This window comes from Scylla paramamosain, unplaced genomic scaffold (genome assembly GCF_035594125.1).
Source record: "Scylla paramamosain isolate STU-SP2022 unplaced genomic scaffold, ASM3559412v1 Contig147, whole genome shotgun sequence".
Lineage (NCBI taxonomy): Eukaryota > Metazoa > Arthropoda > Malacostraca > Decapoda > Portunidae > Scylla > Scylla paramamosain.
Genome location: NW_026973812.1, coordinates 84,869 through 105,681, shown reverse-complemented (window position 1 = coordinate 105,681; position 20,813 = coordinate 84,869). Strand labels below are relative to the sequence as shown.

The window sequence follows — 20,813 nt, the reverse complement described above, 5'->3', positions numbered from 1 at the left end:
CTGATTGACTGGCTGGTTAGCTAGTTGTAGTTGGGTGGCTAGCTGGTTGGTTGAATGGCTGACTGACTGACCTGACTGACTGACTGACTGACTGACTAGCTGAGTGACTGATTGATTGGCTGGTTGGTTTGAATGCCTAGCTGGCTGGTTGAATGGCTGACTGACTGACTGACTGACTGACTGACTGACTGACTGACTGACTGACTGACTGACTGACTGACTAACTGACTGACTGACTAGCTGAGGTGACTGATTGATTGGCTGGTTTGTCGAATGGCTAGCTGGATGGTTGAATGGGCTAACTGACTGACTGACTGACTGACTGACTGACTGACTGACTGACTGACTAACTGAGTGACTGATTGATTGGCTGGTTGGTTGAATGGCTAGCTGGCTGGTTGAATGGCTGACTGACTGACTGACTGACTGACTTACTGACTGACTGACTGACTAACTGACTAGCTGAGTGACTGATTGATTGGCTGGTTGGTTGAATGGCTGACTGACTGACTGACTGACTGACTGACTGACTGACTGACTGACTGACTGACTAGCTGAGTGACTGATTGATTGGCTAGTTGGTTGAATGGCTAGCTGGCTGGTTGAATGGCTGACTGACTGGCTGACTGACTGACTAACTGACTGACTGACTGACTGACTGACTGACTGACTGACTAGCTGAGTGACTGATTGATTGGCTGGTTGGTTGAATGCCTAGCTGGCTGGTTGAATGGCTGACTGACTGACTGACTGACTGACTGACTGACTGACTGACTGACTGACTGACTGACTGACTGACTGACTGACTAGCTGAGTGACTGATTGATTGGCTGGTTGGTTGAATGGTTAGCTGGCTGGTTGAATGGCTAACTGACAGACTGACTGACTGACTGACTGACTGACTGACTGACTGACTGACTAACTGAGTGACTGATTGATTGGCTGGTTGGTTGAATGGCTAGCTGGCTGGTTGAATGGCTGACTGACTGACTGACTGACTGACTCACTGACTGACTGACTGACTGACTGACTGACTAACTGACTAGCTGAGTGACTGATTGATTGGCTGGTTGGTTGAATGGCTAGCTGGCTGGTTGAATGGCTGACTGACTGACTGACTGACTGACTGACTGACTGACTGACTGACTGACTGACTGACTGAGTGACTGATTGATTGGCTAGTTGGTTGAATGGCTAGCTGGCTTGTTGAATGGCTGACTGACTGGCTGACTGACTGACTGACTGACTGACTGACTGACTGACTGACTGACTGACTAGCTGAGTGACTGATTGATTGGCTGGTTGGTTGAATGCCTAGCTGGCTGGTTGAATGGCTGACTGACTGACTGACTGACTGACTGACTGACTGACTGACTGACTGACTGACTGACTAGCTGAGTGACTGATTTATTGGCTGGTTGGTTGAATGGCTAGCTGGCTGGTTGAATGGCTAACTGACTGACTGACTGACTGACTGACTGACTGACTGACTGACTGACTGACTGACTGACTAACTGAGTGACTGATTGATTGGCTGGTTGGTTGAATGGCTAGCTGGCTGGTTGAATGGCTGACTGACTGACTGACTGACTGACTGACTGACTGACTGACTGACTGACTGACTGACTGACTAACTGACTAGCTGAGTGACTGATTGATTGGCTGGTTGGTTGAATGGCTAGCTGGCTGGTTGAATGGCTGACTGACTGACTGACTGACTGACTGACTGACTGACTGACTGACTGACTGACTAGCTGAGTGACTGATTGATTGGCTAGTTGGTTGAATGGCTAGCTGGCTGGTTGAATGGCTGACTGACTGGCTGACTGACTGACTGACTGACTGACTGACTGACTGACTGACTGACTGACTGACTAGCTGAGTGACTGATTGATTGGCTGGTTGGTTGAATGGCTAGCTGGCTGGTTGAATGGCTGACTGACTGACTGACTGACTGACTGACTGACTGACTGACTGACTGAGGCAGAGAGACAGGTAGGTGTTGGCAGGGTTGGTTTGGTTTGGAGTGTTGAGGTTTTATGATATTGTAGAGACAGAGAGGTTCAAAGCTTAATTAGACTTGTATCTTTGAGCCATGAGTCAGTAGAGAGGGAGAAAGAGGCAGACAGGCAGAGAGACAGGAAAAACAGGGAGGAAGAAAAGCTATTTGCACTGTACCTATAGGTCAGTATGGTGTAGAGTTGTATACTTGAATCAAGAGTAAATATAGACGCAGATACGAAGGCGGGCAAGCTGAGAGAGAGGGAAAGAAAGGGTCTGAATGAAAGGGAGGAGTCAGGCCTGCAGAAGGGTAGCTTTTGGTATTGTTTACTGATTAGTGTGATAAAGTGTTGTGTTGTGTTGTGAGGTGCAGAGAAAGAGAGAGAGGCTTGTGTGGTGATATTTCATGTTGATGTACAGCAATATGAAATAGTTCTCAGGAGAGAGAGAAAGAGATAGAAATTAGTGATACACACACACACACACACACACACACACACACACACACAGTAATACTCTATAGAAACCTATTTCTTTCCTAATTTGTCTATCTCCATCTTGTTTTTCATTGTAAGTCATTAATGTTTATCTTGTATTGTCTTGGCATTATTAAAACATGAGGTATATTATTATTAGTGGTTGTAGTTTTGTATCACAACATTAACTTATATTAGTTTTGCCTGAAAATCTCTCGTTTTCTAACATTCTCCCATCCTGCAGGCCTGAGTCCAGACCGAGACCCAGAGAAATGTAAACAAACGCACCAGTCAGACTTGATATAGGAGTGAATTTGTTGCTTTTTAAAGCGGCAGTCGGTCTGTACATGTGTGAGGTGGCGAGGGGTGTCGCCTGGGGGCGGCTAGTAGCGTCTGCCACCAGGGAAATATGTAAAAACATAAAAAAGACGCTTCTCAAGAAAGGTAAGGCCGGTTGCAGCTTTTATTTTTTCTTTATTTCTTTCCATCAGGTTAGGTTTATATTAATTCAGTTAGTTAGGTTTGGTTAAGTCTCTCTCTCTCTCTCTCTCTCTCTCTCTCTCTCTCTCTCTCTCTCTCTCTCTCTCTCTCTCTCTCTCTCTCTCTCTCTCTCTCTCTCTCTCTCTCTCTCTCTCTCTGTGTGGTGCTAATGGTGCAGGAAGGCCTTGTCTACCTGCACCATAAGCCACTATACCATGCGTCACTGTACATTTAAACTGTACCCCAAAAACTTAACCTAACTGGCCCTCACTTAAAAAAAAATATATCGTTTTTTTTTTCGTGTTCTTAATATTTCAGTGCTACAATACCACATCACTGTACCCTATGATGCTAATGGTGCAGGAAGGCCTTGTCTACCTTCACCATAAGCGACTGTACCATGCGTCACTGTACCTTAAAACTGTACCACAAAAACAACCTAACTGGCCCTCACCTGAAAAAAAATATCTTTTTTTTTTTTGTGTTTGCTTAATATTTCAGTGCTACAGTACCACAGCACTGTACTCTATGGTGCTAATGGTGCAGGAAGGCCTTGTCTACCTTCACCATAAGCCACTGTACCATGTGTCACTGTACCTTAAATCTGTACCACAAAAACAACCTAACTGGCCCTCACCTGAAAAAAAATCTCTTTTTTTTTTAACCTAACCTAACCTAACCTAACCTTACCTAACCTAACCTAACCTAACCTAACCTGACCTGACCTGACCTAACCTAACCTAACCTAACCTAACCTGACCTAACCTAACCTAACCTAACCTAACCTGACCTGACCTAACCTAACCTAACCTAACCTAACCTAACCTAACCTAACCTATCCTAACCTAACCGAGACATTAAAAATTAGTCACAAGGCAAAAAGACGATTCAAAGTGACTGACATACCAAGCAATTAATTAGTGAAATCAGTCTTTGTTGACTACTCCAAAGCCTTTCAGTTTGTCGACCTCAGTATACTGTTAGGAAAAAGTGCATTATTAAGACATTATTAGTGGTTGTATCACGGTATTTTATAATAGACTTATAACTAGTTTCCCCTGAAAATCTTTCGTTTTCTATCATTCTTCCATTCTACACGCCTGAGCCCTGACAGAGACCCAGAGAAATGTAAACAGGCACGAGTCAGACTTGATATAGGGCTGAATTTGTTGCTTTTCAGAGAGGGGCAGTCGGTCTGTACATGCGTGAGGTGGCGAGAGGCGTGTCCAGGGGGCGGCTAGTAGCGTGTGCCACCGTGGAAATATGTACAGACATAAAGAAGACGCCCTCAAGAAAGGTAAGGCCGGTTCCAGCTTTTATTTTTATTTATTTATTTCCATCCCGGCCTGGGACCCCCCCTTTCCCGAGTCCTGAGGTGTTGGGGGACGGCCCGGGGGTGCTGTGTGCCCGTGAGTGTACCAGGTGCTCAAGCTTATACAAAACAAGGAAAGTTTGAAGCATTTTTAGAGGGGCAGTCGGTCTGTATATGCGTGTACATTAATTTTGAGGTGTTCCTTGTCATCCCCTGTCACTCCTGCCTGCCTCTGTCACCTCTACCAATCCCTGTCAAGCTCTGCCAAGCCCTTTGTCACCTCTCAAGTAATGAGGTGGCTTGAGATGTGAGATTTTAAACAGAAGCCTTTGCTGTCACCCCTGTTAGTCCCTCATGTGTTCTTGAAAGCAGACTGACAGATTCAGTGTGTGACATGCTGACGTGGGGGAAGGCTGTCTGGTGGCTCCTCTATGCTGTAGCTAACAAAATGGTTGTGTTTCAAGTGTTGTCATGCCTGGAAAGTCTACAGGTCATCATTACTAGTATAAATGTGTACTACAATGGTGAAATTTAGTGAAAAAATGTGCTGTTTATGTATTGGCAGGGAAAGATTTGTGCTCATCAAGACAATGATAAAAAAATTTTTATATTATTATTATTATTACTATTTTTTTTCTTTTACTTGTTTTGCTGTAAGATGAGACTACAATAACTGCCCCTTGATGCCCTATAAGGTACCGCCAAGCACCAAGGGGCGGCCACCACGGTGCACAGTGAAGCACGTCCCAGCATCCCTGTCACCATCTTTTCCCTGCCAATAATTATGCATTACATTTCCCAACTAATTTCATTCTAGTGCAACATTTCTACTACTAATGGTGACCTGTACACTTCCCAGCATGACCAGTACAGCACTTCAAACAAACACAGCCTTTTCTTAGCCACAGCAAGGTGCAGCCACGACAGACAGCCTTCCCTAAGTCAGCATGTCACACTGCATCCATAACACTGAGCTTCCAGGAACACATCTGGGGGACTGATACAAGTTGCTGTGTAGGTCATTTGTCCCAGCAGACTCTTTCACACCAAGCAGGCATGAGGTGGTAGTCTGTGCAGTGCGTCAGTGCTTGGAATTTTGAACCGGTCTTGCTGCATCTATGGCCCAGAGACCAAACACAGACCAAACAGAGGGCTAGCTGAACCTAACACAAACCAAACAGACGCCCACCAGAACCATACACAGGCCCACAGAACTAACTGACTGGCTGGCCGGCTGACTCGCTGGCTGAGTGACTGACTGACTGACTGACTGACTGGCTGGCTGGCTGGCTTGCTGGCTGGCTTACTAACTGACTGACTGACTGACTGACTGGCTGGCTGAGTGACTGATTGACTGGCTGGTTAGCTAGTTGGGTGGCTAGCTGGTTGGTTGAATGGCTGACTGACTGACTGACTGACTGACTGACTGACTGACTAGCTGAGTGACTGATTGATTGGCTGGTTGGTTGAATGCCTAGCTGGCTGGTTGAATGGCTGACTGACTGACTGACTGACTGACTGACTGACTGACTGACTGACTGACTGACTGACTGACTGACTAACTGACTGACTGACTAGCTGAGTGACTGATTGATTGGCTGGTTTGTCGAATGGCTAGCTGGCTGGTTGAATGGCTAACTGACTGACTGACTGACTGACTGACTGACTGACTGACTGACTGACTAACTGAGTGACTGATTGATTGGCTGGTTGGTTGAATGGCTAGCTGGCTGGTTGAATGGCTGACTGACTGACTGACTGACTGACTTACTGACTGACTGACTGACTAACTGACTAGCTGAGTGACTGATTGATTGGCTGGTTGGTTGAATGGCTGACTGACTGACTGACTGACTGACTGACTGACTGACTGACTGACTGACTGACTGACTGACTAGCTGAGTGACTGATTGATTGGCTAGTTGGTTGAATGGCTAGCTGGCTGGTTGAATGGCTGACTGACTGGCTGACTGACTGACTAACTGACTGACTGACTGACTGACTGACTGACTGACTGACTAGCTGAGTGACTGATTGATTGGCTGGTTGGTTGAATGCCTAGCTGGCTGGTTGAATGGCTGACTGACTGACTGACTGACTGACTGACTGACTGACTGACTGACTGACTGACTGACTGACTGACTGACTGACTAGCTGAGTGACTGATTGATTGGCTGGTTGGTTGAATGGCTAGCTGGCTGGTTGAATGGCTAACTGACTGACTGACTGACTGACTGACTGACTGACTGACTGACTAACTGAGTGACTGATTGATTGGCTGGTTGGTTGAATGGCTAGCTGGCTGGTTGAATGGCTGACTGACTGACTGACTGACTGACTGACTGACTGACTGACTGACTGACTGACTAACTGACTAGCTGAGTGACTGATTGATTGGCTGGTTGGTTGAATGGCTAGCTGGCTGGTTGAATGGCTGACTGACTGACTGACTGACTGACTGACTGACTGACTGACTGACTGACTGACTGACTGAGTGACTGATTGATTGGCTAGTTGGTTGAATGGCTAGCTGGCTGGTTGAATGGCTGACTGACTGGCTGACTGACTGACTGACTGACTGACTGACTGACTGACTGACTGACTGACTAGCTGAGTGACTGATTGATTGGCTGGTTGGTTGAATGCCTAGCTGGCTGGTTGAATGGCTGACTGACTGACTGACTGACTGACTGACTGACTGACTGACTGACTGACTGATTGACTAGCTGAGTGACTGATTTATTGGCTGGTTGGTTGAATGGCTAGCTGGCTGGTTGAATGGCTAACTGACTGACTGACTGACTGACTGACTGACTGACTGACTGACTGACTGACTGACTGACTGACTGACTGAGTGACTGATTGATTGGCTGGTTGGTTGAATGGCTAGCTGGCTGGTTGAATGGCTGACTGACTGACTGACTGACTGACTGACTGACTGACTGACTGACTGACTGACTGACTGACTAACTGACTAGCTGAGTGACTGATTGATTGGCTGGTTGGTTGAATGGCTAGCTGGCTGGTTGAATGGCTGACTGACTGACTGACTGACTGACTGACTGACTGACTGACTGACTGACTGACTAGCTGAGTGACTGATTGATTGGCTAGTTGGTTGAATGGCTAGCTGGCTGGTTGAATGGCTGACTGACTGGCTGACTGACTGACTGACTGACTGACTGACTGACTGACTGACTGACTGACTGACTGACTAGCTGAGTGACTGATTGATTGGCTGGTTGGTTGAATGGCTAGCTGGCTGGTTGAATGGCTGACTGACTGACTGACTGACTGACTGACTGACTGACTGACTGACTGAGGCAGAGAGACAGGTAGGTGTTGGCAGGGTTGGTTTGGTTTGGAGTGTTGAGGTTTTATGATATTGTAGAGACAGAGAGGTTCAAAGCTTAATTAGACTTGTATCTTTGAGCCATGAGTCAGTAGAGAGGGAGAAAGAGGCAGACAGGCAGAGAGACAGGAAAAACAGGGAGGAAGAAAAGCTATTTGCACTGTACCTATAGGTCAGTATGGTGTAGAGTTGTATACTTGAATCAAGAGTAAATATAGACGCAGATACGAAGGCGGGCAAGCTGAGAGAGAGGGAAAGAAAGGGTCTGAATGAAAGGGAGGAGTCAGGCCTGCAGAAGGGGAGCTTTTGGTATTGTTTACTGATTAGTGTGATAAAGTGTTGTGTTGTGTTGTGAGGTGCAGAGAAAGAGAGAGAGGCTTGTGTGGTGATATTTCATGTTGATGTACAGCAATATGAAATAGTTCTCAGGAGAGAGAGAAAGAGATAGAAATTAGTGACACACACACACACACACACACACAGTAATACTCTATAGAAACCTATTTCTTTCCTAATTTGTCTATCTCCATCTTGTTTTTCATTGTAAGTCATTAATGTTTATCTTGTATTGTCTTGGCATTATTAAAACATGAGGTATATTATTATTAGTGGTTGTAGTTTTGTATCACAACATTAACTTATATTAGTTTTGCCTGAAAATCTATCGTTTTCTAACATTCTCCCATCCTGCAGGCCTGAGTCCAGACCGAGACCCAGAGAAATGTAAACAAACGCACCAGTCAGACTTGATATAGGAGTGAATTTGTTGCTTTTTAAAGCGGCAGTCGGTCTGTACATGTGTGAGGTGGCGAGGGGTGTCGCCAGGGGGCGGCTAGTAGCGTCTGCCACCAGGGAAATATGTAAAAACATAAAAAAGACGCTTCTCAAGAAAGGTAAGGCCGGTTGCAGCTTTTATTTTTTCTTTATTTCTTTCCATCAGGTTAGGTTTATATTAATTCAGTTAGTTAGGTTTGGTTAAGTCTCTCTCTCTCTCTCTCTCTCTCTCTCTCTCTCTCTCTCTCTCTCTCTCTCTCTCTCTCTCTCTCTCTCTCTCTCTCTCTCTCTCTCTCTCTCTCTCTCTCTGTGTGGTGCTAATGGTGCAGGAAGGCCTTGTCTACCTGCACCATAAGCCACTATACCATGCGTCACTGTACATTTAAACTGTACCCCAAAAACTTAACCTAACTGGCCCTCACTTAAAAAAAAATATATCGTTTTTTTTTTCGTGTTCTTAATATTTCAGTGCTACAATACCACATCACTGTACCCTATGATGCTAATGGTGCAGGAAGGCCTTGTCTACCTTCACCATAAGCGACTGTACCATGCGTCACTGTACCTTAAAACTGTACCACAAAAACAACCTAACTGGCCCTCACCTGAAAAAAAATATCTTTTTTTTTTTTGTGTTTGCTTAATATTTCAGTGCTACAGTACCACAGCACTGTACTCTATGGTGCTAATGGTGCAGGAAGGCCTTGTCTACCTTCACCATAAGCCACTGTACCATGTGTCACTGTACCTTAAATCTGTACCACAAAAACAACCTAACTGGCCCTCACCTGAAAAAAAATCTCTTTTTTTTTTAACCTAACCTAACCTAACCTAACCTTACCTAACCTAACCTAACCTAACCTAACCTGACCTGACCTGACCTAACCTAACCTAACCTAACCTAACCTGACCTAACCTAACCTAACCTAACCTAACCTGACCTGACCTAACCTAACCTAACCTAACCTAACCTAACCTAACCTAACCTATCCTAACCTAACCGAGACATTAAAAATTAGTCACAAGGCAAAAAGACGATTCAAAGTGACTGACATACCAAGCAATTAATTAGTGAAATCAGTCTTTGTTGACTACTCCAAAGCCTTTCAGTTTGTCGACCTCAGTATACTGTTAGGAAAAAGTGCATTATTAAGACATTATTAGTGGTTGTATCACGGTATTTTATAATAGACTTATAACTAGTTTCCCCTGAAAATCTTTCGTTTTCTATCATTCTTCCATTCTACACGCCTGAGCCCTGACAGAGACCCAGAGAAATGTAAACAGGCACGAGTCAGACTTGATATAGGGCTGAATTTGTTGCTTTTCAGAGAGGGGCAGTCGGTCTGTACATGCGTGAGGTGGCGAGAGGCGTGTCCAGGGGGCGGCTAGTAGCGTGTGCCACCGTGGAAATATGTACAGACATAAAGAAGACGCCCTCAAGAAAGGTAAGGCCGGTTCCAGCTTTTATTTTTATTTATTTATTTCCATCCCGGCCTGGGACCCCCCCTTTCCCGAGTCCTGAGGTGTTGGGGGACGGCCCGGGGGTGCTGTGTGCCCGTGAGTGTACCAGGTGCTCAAGCTTATACAAAACAAGGAAAGTTTGAAGCATTTTTAGAGGGGCAGTCGGTCTGTATATGCGTGTACATTAATTTTGAGGTGTTCCTTGTCATCCCCTGTCACTCCTGCCTGCCTCTGTCACCTCTACCAATCCCTGTCAAGCTCTGCCAAGCCCTTTGTCACCTCTCAAGTAATGAGGTGGCTTGAGATGTGAGATTTTAAACAGAAGCCTTTGCTGTCACCCCTGCCAAGCCCTACCAAACCCTGTCAGCCCCCACCAAGGCCCTCTCAAGCCACCACTCAACCCCCTACCGAGACCTATCAGCTCTATAATCTGAAAAAAGTGCAGTGTCTTAGGAGGGATTGATTAAGTAAACAGTGACTTATGGCCAAAATGGAACTATATGGAGATTAAGTAGAGATTAGAATAGAAGCTGAAATTGAGCAGGATAGTTACAATCACAGACTTCCAACTTGCTACTCCTTGGTGTGAAAGAATCTGCAGGAAATTAAGTACATGGCAACTCCTGTTAGTCCCTCATGTGTTCTTGAAAGCAGACTGACAGATTCAGTGTGTGACATGCTGACGTGGGGGAAGGCTGTCTGGTGGCTCCTCTATGCTGTAGCTAACAAAATGGTTGTGTTTCAAGTGTTGTCATGCCTGGAAAGTCTACAGGTCATCATTACTAGTATAAATGTGTACTACAATGGTGAAATTTAGTGAAAAAATGTGCTGTTTATGTATTGGCAGGGAAAGATTTGTGCTCATCAAGACAATGATAAAAAAATTTTTATATTATTATTATTATTACTATTTTTTTTCTTTTACTTGTTTTGCTGTAAGATGAGACTACAATAACTGCCCCTTGATGCCCTATAAGGTACCGCCAAGCACCAAGGGGCGGCCACCACGGTGCACAGTGAAGCACGTCCCAGCATCCCTGTCACCATCTTTTCCCTGCCAATAATTATGCATTACATTTCCCAACTAATTTCATTCTAGTGCAACATTTCTACTACTAATGGTGACCTGTACACTTCCCAGCATGACCAGTACAGCACTTCAAACAAACACAGCCTTTTCTTAGCCACAGCAAGGTGCAGCCACGACAGACAGCCTTCCCTAAGTCAGCATGTCACACTGCATCCATAACACTGAGCTTCCAGGAACACATCTGGGGGACTGATACAAGTTGCTGTGTAGGTCATTTGTCCCAGCAGACTCTTTCACACCAAGCAGGCATGAGGTGGTAGTCTGTGCAGTGCGTCAGTGCTTGGAATTTTGAACCGGTCTTGCTGCATCTATGGCCCAGAGACCAAACACAGACCAAACAGAGGGCTAGCTGAACCTAACACAAACCAAACAGACGCCCACCAGAACCATACACAGGCCCACAGAACTAACTGACTGGCTGGCCGGCTGACTCGCTGGCTGAGTGACTGACTGACTGACTGACTGACTGGCTGGCTGGCTGGCTTGCTGGCTGGCTTACTAACTGACTGACTGACTGACTGACTGGCTGGCTGAGTGACTGATTGACTGGCTGGTTAGCTAGTTGGGTGGCTAGCTGGTTGGTTGAATGGCTGACTGACTGACTGACTGACTGACTGACTGACTGACTAGCTGAGTGACTGATTGATTGGCTGGTTGGTTGAATGCCTAGCTGGCTGGTTGAATGGCTGACTGACTGACTGACTGACTGACTGACTGACTGACTGACTGACTGACTGACTGACTGACTGACTAACTGACTGACTGACTAGCTGAGTGACTGATTGATTGGCTGGTTTGTCGAATGGCTAGCTGGCTGGTTGAATGGCTAACTGACTGACTGACTGACTGACTGACTGACTGACTGACTGACTGACTAACTGAGTGACTGATTGATTGGCTGGTTGGTTGAATGGCTAGCTGGCTGGTTGAATGGCTGACTGACTGACTGACTGACTGACTTACTGACTGACTGACTGACTAACTGACTAGCTGAGTGACTGATTGATTGGCTGGTTGGTTGAATGGCTGACTGACTGACTGACTGACTGACTGACTGACTGACTGACTGACTGACTGACTGACTGACTAGCTGAGTGACTGATTGATTGGCTAGTTGGTTGAATGGCTAGCTGGCTGGTTGAATGGCTGACTGACTGGCTGACTGACTGACTAACTGACTGACTGACTGACTGACTGACTGACTGACTGACTAGCTGAGTGACTGATTGATTGGCTGGTTGGTTGAATGCCTAGCTGGCTGGTTGAATGGCTGACTGACTGACTGACTGACTGACTGACTGACTGACTGACTGACTGACTGACTGACTGACTGACTGACTGACTAGCTGAGTGACTGATTGATTGGCTGGTTGGTTGAATGGCTAGCTGGCTGGTTGAATGGCTAACTGACTGACTGACTGACTGACTGACTGACTGACTGACTGACTAACTGAGTGACTGATTGATTGGCTGGTTGGTTGAATGGCTAGCTGGCTGGTTGAATGGCTGACTGACTGACTGACTGACTGACTGACTGACTGACTGACTGACTGACTGACTAACTGACTAGCTGAGTGACTGATTGATTGGCTGGTTGGTTGAATGGCTAGCTGGCTGGTTGAATGGCTGACTGACTGACTGACTGACTGACTGACTGACTGACTGACTGACTGACTGACTGACTGAGTGACTGATTGATTGGCTAGTTGGTTGAATGGCTAGCTGGCTGGTTGAATGGCTGACTGACTGGCTGACTGACTGACTGACTGACTGACTGACTGACTGACTGACTGACTGACTAGCTGAGTGACTGATTGATTGGCTGGTTGGTTGAATGCCTAGCTGGCTGGTTGAATGGCTGACTGACTGACTGACTGACTGACTGACTGACTGACTGACTGACTGACTGATTGACTAGCTGAGTGACTGATTTATTGGCTGGTTGGTTGAATGGCTAGCTGGCTGGTTGAATGGCTAACTGACTGACTGACTGACTGACTGACTGACTGACTGACTGACTGACTGACTGACTGACTGACTGACTGAGTGACTGATTGATTGGCTGGTTGGTTGAATGGCTAGCTGGCTGGTTGAATGGCTGACTGACTGACTGACTGACTGACTGACTGACTGACTGACTGACTGACTGACTGACTGACTAACTGACTAGCTGAGTGACTGATTGATTGGCTGGTTGGTTGAATGGCTAGCTGGCTGGTTGAATGGCTGACTGACTGACTGACTGACTGACTGACTGACTGACTGACTGACTGACTGACTAGCTGAGTGACTGATTGATTGGCTAGTTGGTTGAATGGCTAGCTGGCTGGTTGAATGGCTGACTGACTGGCTGACTGACTGACTGACTGACTGACTGACTGACTGACTGACTGACTGACTGACTGACTAGCTGAGTGACTGATTGATTGGCTGGTTGGTTGAATGGCTAGCTGGCTGGTTGAATGGCTGACTGACTGACTGACTGACTGACTGACTGACTGACTGACTGACTGAGGCAGAGAGACAGGTAGGTGTTGGCAGGGTTGGTTTGGTTTGGAGTGTTGAGGTTTTATGATATTGTAGAGACAGAGAGGTTCAAAGCTTAATTAGACTTGTATCTTTGAGCCATGAGTCAGTAGAGAGGGAGAAAGAGGCAGACAGGCAGAGAGACAGGAAAAACAGGGAGGAAGAAAAGCTATTTGCACTGTACCTATAGGTCAGTATGGTGTAGAGTTGTATACTTGAATCAAGAGTAAATATAGACGCAGATACGAAGGCGGGCAAGCTGAGAGAGAGGGAAAGAAAGGGTCTGAATGAAAGGGAGGAGTCAGGCCTGCAGAAGGGGAGCTTTTGGTATTGTTTACTGATTAGTGTGATAAAGTGTTGTGTTGTGTTGTGAGGTGCAGAGAAAGAGAGAGAGGCTTGTGTGGTGATATTTCATGTTGATGTACAGCAATATGAAATAGTTCTCAGGAGAGAGAGAAAGAGATAGAAATTAGTGACACACACACACACACACACACACACACACACACACAGTAATACTCTATAGAAACCTATTTCTTTCCTAATTTGTCTATCTCCATCTTGTTTTTCATTGTAAGTCATTAATGTTTATCTTGTATTGTCTTGGCATTATTAAAACATGAGGTATATTATTATTAGTGGTTGTAGTTTTGTATCACAACATTAACTTATATTAGTTTTGCCTGAAAATCTATCGTTTTCTAACATTCTCCCATCCTGCAGGCCTGAGTCCAGACCGAGACCCAGAGAAATGTAAACAAACGCACCAGTCAGACTTGATATAGGAGTGAATTTGTTGCTTTTTAAAGCGGCAGTCGGTCTGTACATGTGTGAGGTGGCGAGGGGTGTCGCCAGGGGGCGGCTAGTAGCGTCTGCCACCAGGGAAATATGTAAAAACATAAAAAAGACGCTTCTCAAGAAAGGTAAGGCCGGTTGCAGCTTTTATTTTTTCTTTATTTCTTTCCATCAGGTTAGGTTTATATTAATTCAGTTAGTTAGGTTTGGTTAAGTCTCTCTCTCTCTCTCTCTCTCTCTCTCTCTCTCTCTCTCTCTCTCTCTCTCTCTCTCTCTCTCTCTCTCTCTCTCTCTCTCTCTCTCTCTCTCTCTGTGTGGTGCTAATGGTGCAGGAAGGCCTTGTCTACCTGCACCATAAGCCACTATACCATGCGTCACTGTACATTTAAACTGTACCCCAAAAACTTAACCTAACTGGCCCTCACTTAAAAAAAAATATATCGTTTTTTTTTTCGTGTTCTTAATATTTCAGTGCTACAATACCACATCACTGTACCCTATGATGCTAATGGTGCAGGAAGGCCTTGTCTACCTTCACCATAAGCGACTGTACCATGCGTCACTGTACCTTAAAACTGTACCACAAAAACAACCTAACTGGCCCTCACCTGAAAAAAAATATCTTTTTTTTTTTTGTGTTTGCTTAATATTTCAGTGCTACAGTACCACAGCACTGTACTCTATGGTGCTAATGGTGCAGGAAGGCCTTGTCTACCTTCACCATAAGCCACTGTACCATGTGTCACTGTACCTTAAATCTGTACCACAAAAACAACCTAACTGGCCCTCACCTGAAAAAAAATCTCTTTTTTTTTTAACCTAACCTAACCTAACCTAACCTTACCTAACCTAACCTAACCTAACCTAACCTGACCTGACCTGACCTAACCTAACCTAACCTAACCTAACCTGACCTAACCTAACCTAACCTAACCTAACCTGACCTGACCTAACCTAACCTAACCTAACCTAACCTAACCTAACCTAACCTATCCTAACCTAACCGAGACATTAAAAATTAGTCACAAGGCAAAAAGACGATTCAAAGTGACTGACATACCAAGCAATTAATTAGTGAAATCAGTCTTTGTTGACTACTCCAAAGCCTTTCAGTTTGTCGACCTCAGTATACTGTTAGGAAAAAGTGCATTATTAAGACATTATTAGTGGTTGTATCACGGTATTTTATAATAGACTTATAACTAGTTTCCCCTGAAAATCTTTCGTTTTCTATCATTCTTCCATTCTACACGCCTGAGCCCTGACAGAGACCCAGAGAAATGTAAACAGGCACGAGTCAGACTTGATATAGGGCTGAATTTGTTGCTTTTCAGAGAGGGGCAGTCGGTCTGTACATGCGTGAGGTGGCGAGAGGCGTGTCCAGGGGGCGGCTAGTAGCGTGTGCCACCGTGGAAATATGTACAGACATAAAGAAGACGCCCTCAAGAAAGGTAAGGCCGGTTCCAGCTTTTATTTTTATTTATTTATTTCCATCCCGGCCTGGGACCCCCCCTTTCCCGAGTCCTGAGGTGTTGGGGGACGGCCCGGGGGTGCTGTGTGCCCGTGAGTGTACCAGGTGCTCAAGCTTATACAAAACAAGGAAAGTTTGAAGCATTTTTAGAGGGGCAGTCGGTCTGTATATGCGTGTACATTAATTTTGAGGTGTTCCTTGTCATCCCCTGTCACTCCTGCCTGCCTCTGTCACCTCTACCAATCCCTGTCAAGCTCTGCCAAGCCCTTTGTCACCTCTCAAGTAATGAGGTGGCTTGAGATGTGAGATTTTAAACAGAAGCCTTTGCTGTCACCCCTGCCAAGCCCTACCAAACCCTGTCAGCCCCCACCAAGGCCCTCTCAAGCCACCACTCAACCCCCTACCGAGACCTATCAGCTCTATAATCTGAAAAAAGTGCAGTGTCTTAGGAGGGATTGATTAAGTAAACAGTGACTTATGGCCAAAATGGAACTATATGGAGATTAAGTAGAGATTAGAATAGAAGCTGAAATTGAGCAGGATAGTTACAATCACAGACTTCCAACTTGCTACTCCTTGGTGTGAAAGAATCTGCAGGAAATTAAGTACATGGCAACTCCTGTTAGTCCCTCATGTGTTCTTGAAAGCAGACTGACAGATTCAGTGTGTGACATGCTGACGTGGGGGAAGGCTGTCTGGTGGCTGCTCTATGCTGTAGCTAACAAAATGGTTGTGTTTCAAGTGTTGTCATGCCTGGAAAGTCTACAGGTCATCATTACTAGTATAAATGTGTACTACAATGGTGAAATTTAGTGAAAAAATGTGCTGTTTATGTATTGGCAGGGAAAGATTTGTGCTCATCAAGACAATGATAAAAAAATTTTTATATTATTATTATTATTACTATTTTTTTTCTTTTACTTGTTTTGCTGTAAGATGAGACTACAATAACTGCCCCTTGATGCCCTATAAGGTACCGCCAAGCACCAAGGGGCGGCCACCACGGTGCACAGTGAAGCACGTCCCAGCATCCCTGTCACCATCTTTTCCCTGCCAATAATTATGCATTACATTTCCCAACTAATTTCATTCTAGTGCAACATTTCTACTACTAATGGTGACCTGTACACTTCCCAGCATGACCAGTACAGCACTTCAAACAAACACAGCCTTTTCTTAGCCACAGCAAGGTGCAGCCACGACAGACAGCCTTCCCTAAGTCAGCATGTCACACTGCATCCATAACACTGAGCTTCCAGGAACACATCTGGGGGACTGATACAAGTTGCTGTGTAGGTCATTTGTCCCAGCAGACTCTTTCACACCAAGCAGGCATGAGGTGGTAGTCTGTGCAGTGCGTCAGTGCTTGGAATTTTGAACCGGTCTTGCTGCATCTATGGCCCAGAGACCAAACACAGACCAAACAGAGGGCTAGCTGAACCTAACACAAACCAAACAGACGCCCACCAGAACCATACACAGGCCCACAGAACTAACTGACTGGCTGGCCGGCTGACTCGCTGGCTGAGTGACTGACTGACTGACTGACTGACTGGCTGGCTGGCTGGCTTGCTGGCTGGCTTACTAACTGACTGACTGACTGACTGACTGGCTGGCTGAGTGACTGATTGACTGGCTGGTTAGCTAGTTGGGTGGCTAGCTGGTTGGTTGAATGGCTGACTGACTGACTGACTGACTGACTGACTGACTGACTAGCTGAGTGACTGATTGATTGGCTGGTTGGTTGAATGCCTAGCTGGCTGATTGAATGGCTGACTGACTGACTGACTGACTGACTGACTGACTGACTGACTGACTGACTGACTGACTGACTGACTAACTGACTGACTGACTAGCTGAGTGACTGATTGATTGGCTGGTTTGTCGAATGGCTAGCTGGCTGGTTGAATGGCTAACTGACTGACTGACTGACTGACTGACTGACTGACTGACTGACTGACTAACTGAGTGACTGATTGATTGGCTGGTTGGTTGAATGGCTAGCTGGCTGGTTGAATGGCTGACTGACTGACTGACTGACTGACTTACTGACTGACTGACTGACTAACTGACTAGCTGAGTGACTGATTGATTGGCTGGTTGGTTGAATGGCTGACTGACTGACTGACTGACTGACTGACTGACTGACTGACTGACTGACTGACTGACTGACTAGCTGAGTGACTGATTGATTGGCTAGTTGGTTGAATGGCTAGCTGGCTGGTTGAATGGCTGACTGACTAGCTGACTGACTGACTAACTGACTGACTGACTGACTGACTGACTGACTGACTGACTAGCTGAGTGACTGATTGATTGGCTGGTTGGTTGAATGCCTAGCTGGCTGGTTGAATGGCTGACTGACTGACTGACTGACTGACTGACTGACTGACTGACTGACTGACTGACTGACTGACTAGCTGAGTGACTGATTGATTGGCTGGTTGGTTGAATGGCTAGCTGGCTGGTTGAATGGCTAACTGACTGACTGACTGACTGACTGACTGACTGACTGACTGACTGACTGACTGACTGACTAACTGAGTGACTGATTGATTGGCTGGTTGGTTGAATGGCTAGCTGGCTGGTTGAATGGCTGACTGACTGACTGACTGACTGACTGACTGACTGACTGACTGACTGACTGACTAACTGACTAGCTGAGTGACTGATTGATTGGCTGGTTGGTTGAATGGCTAGCTGGCTGGTTGAATGGCTGACTGACTGACTGACTGACTGACTGACTGACTGACTGACTGACTGAGTGACTGATTGATTGGCTAGTTGGTTGAATGGCTAGCTGGCTGGTTGAATGGCTGACTGACTGGCTGACTGACTGACTGACTGACTGACTGACTGACTGACTGACTGACTGACTAGCTGAGTGACTGATTGATTGGCTGGTTGGTTGAATGCCTAGCTGGCTGGTTGAATGGCTGACTGACTGACTGACTGACTGACTGACTGACTGACTGACTGACTGACTGACTAGCTGAGTGACTGATTTATTGGCTGGTTGGTTGAATGGCTAGCTGGCTGGTTGAATGGCTAACTGACTGACTGACTGACTGACTGACTGACTGACTGACTGACTGACTAACTGAGTGACTGATTGATTGGCTGGTTGGTTGAATGGCTAGCTGGCTGGTTGAATGGCTGACTGACTGACTAACTGACTGACTGACTGACTGACTGACTGACTGACTGACTGACTAACTGACTAGCTGAGTGACTGATTGATTGGCTGGTTGGTTGAATGGCTAGCTGGCTGGTTGAATGGCTGACTGACTGACTGACTGACTGACTGACTGACTGACTGACTGACTGACTGACTGACTAGCTGAGTGACTGATTGATTGGCTAGTTGGTTGAATGGCTAGCTGGCTGGTTGAATGGCTGACTGACTGGCTGACTGACTGACTGACTGACTGACTGACTGACTGACTGACTGACTGACTAGCTGAGTGACTGATTGATTGGCTGGTTGGTTGAATGGCTAGCTAGCTGGTTGAATGGCTGACTGACTGACTGACTGACTGACTGACTGACTGACTGACTGACTGAGGCAGAGAGACAGGTAGGTGTTGGCAGGGTTGGTTTGGTTTGGAGTGTTGAGGTTTTATGATATTGTAGAGACAGAGAGGTTCAAAGCTTAATTAGACTTGTATCTTTGAGCCATGAGTCAGTAGAGAGGGAGAAAGAGGCAGACAGGCAGAGAGACAGGAAAAACAGGGAGGAAGAAAAGCTATTTGCACTGTACCTATAGGTCAGTATGGTGTAGAGTTGTATACTTGAATCAAGAGTAAATATAGACGCAGATACGAAGGCGGGCAAGCTGAGAGAGAGGGAAAGAAAGGGTCTGAATGAAAGGGAGGAGTCAGGCCTGCAGAAGGGGAGCTTTTGGTATTGTTTACTGATTAGTGTGATAAAGTGTTGTGTTGTGTTGTGAGGTGCAGAGAAAGAGAGAGAGGCTTGTGTGGTGATATTTCATGTTGATGTACAGCAATATGAAATAGTTCTCAGGAGAGAGAGAAAGAGATAGAAATTAGTGACACACACACACACACACACACACACACACACACACAGTAATACTCTATAGAAACCTATTTCTTTCCTAATTTGTCTATCTCCATCTTGTTTTTCATTGTAAGTCATTAATGTTTATCTTGTATTGTCTTGGCATTATTAAAACATGAGGTATATTATTATTAGTGGTTGTAGTTTTGTATCACAACATTAACTTATATTAGTTTTGCCTGAAAATCTCTCGTTTTCTAACATTCTCCCATCCTGCAGGCCTGAGTCCAGACCGAGACCCAGAGAAATGTAAACAAACGCACCAGTCAGACTTGATATAGGAGTGAATTTGTTGCTTTTTAAAGCGGCAGTCGGTCTGTACATGTGTGAGGTGGCGAGGGGTGTCGCCAGGGGGCGGCTAGTAGCGTCTGCCACCAGGGAAATATGTAAAAACATAAAAAAGACGCTTCTCAAGAAAGGTAAGGCCGGTTGCAGCTTTTATTTTTTCTTTATTTCTTTCCATCAGGTTAGGTTTATATTAATTCAGTTAGTTAGGTTTGGTTAAGTCTCTCTCTCTCTCTCTCTCTCTCTCTCTCTCTCTCTCTCTCTCTCTCTCTCTCTCTCTCTCTCTCTCTCTCTCTCTCTCTCTGTGGTGCTAATGGTGCAGGAAGGCCTTGTCTACCTGCACCATAAGCCACTATACCATGCGTCACTGTACATTTAAACTGTACCCCAAAAACTTAACCTAACTGGCCCTCACTTAAAAAAAAATATATCGTTTTTTTTTCGTGTTCTTAATATTTCAGTGCTACAATACCACATCACTGTACCCTATGATGCTAATGGTGCAGGAAGGCCTTGTCTACCTTCACCATAAGCGACTGTACCATGCGTCACTGTACCTTAAAACTGTACCACAAAAACAACCTAACTGGCCCTCACCTGAAAGAAAATATCTTTTTTTTTTTTGTGTTTGCTTAATATTTCAGTGCTACAGTACCACAGCACTGTACTCTATGGTGCTAATGGTGCAGGAAGGCCTTGTCTACCTT

General features: G+C 45.6%; 1 long non-coding RNA gene across 1 annotated transcript in view; it reads left to right on the top strand.

Annotated features, from left to right (window-relative positions):
- The first annotated feature begins 2,727 nt into the window (after positions 1-2,727).
- Positions 2,728-20,813, top strand: part of LOC135099559 (uncharacterized) — a 58,522-nt gene continuing 40,436 nt past the window's right edge. The window contains exons 1-7 of the long non-coding RNA XR_010268117.1: positions 2,728-2,921; positions 4,138-4,254; positions 8,315-8,514; positions 9,727-9,843; positions 14,199-14,398; positions 15,605-15,721; positions 20,041-20,240. This is a non-coding gene — a long non-coding RNA (uncharacterized LOC135099559). The remainder of the gene's footprint in view (positions 2,922-4,137; positions 4,255-8,314; positions 8,515-9,726; positions 9,844-14,198; positions 14,399-15,604; positions 15,722-20,040; positions 20,241-20,813) is intronic.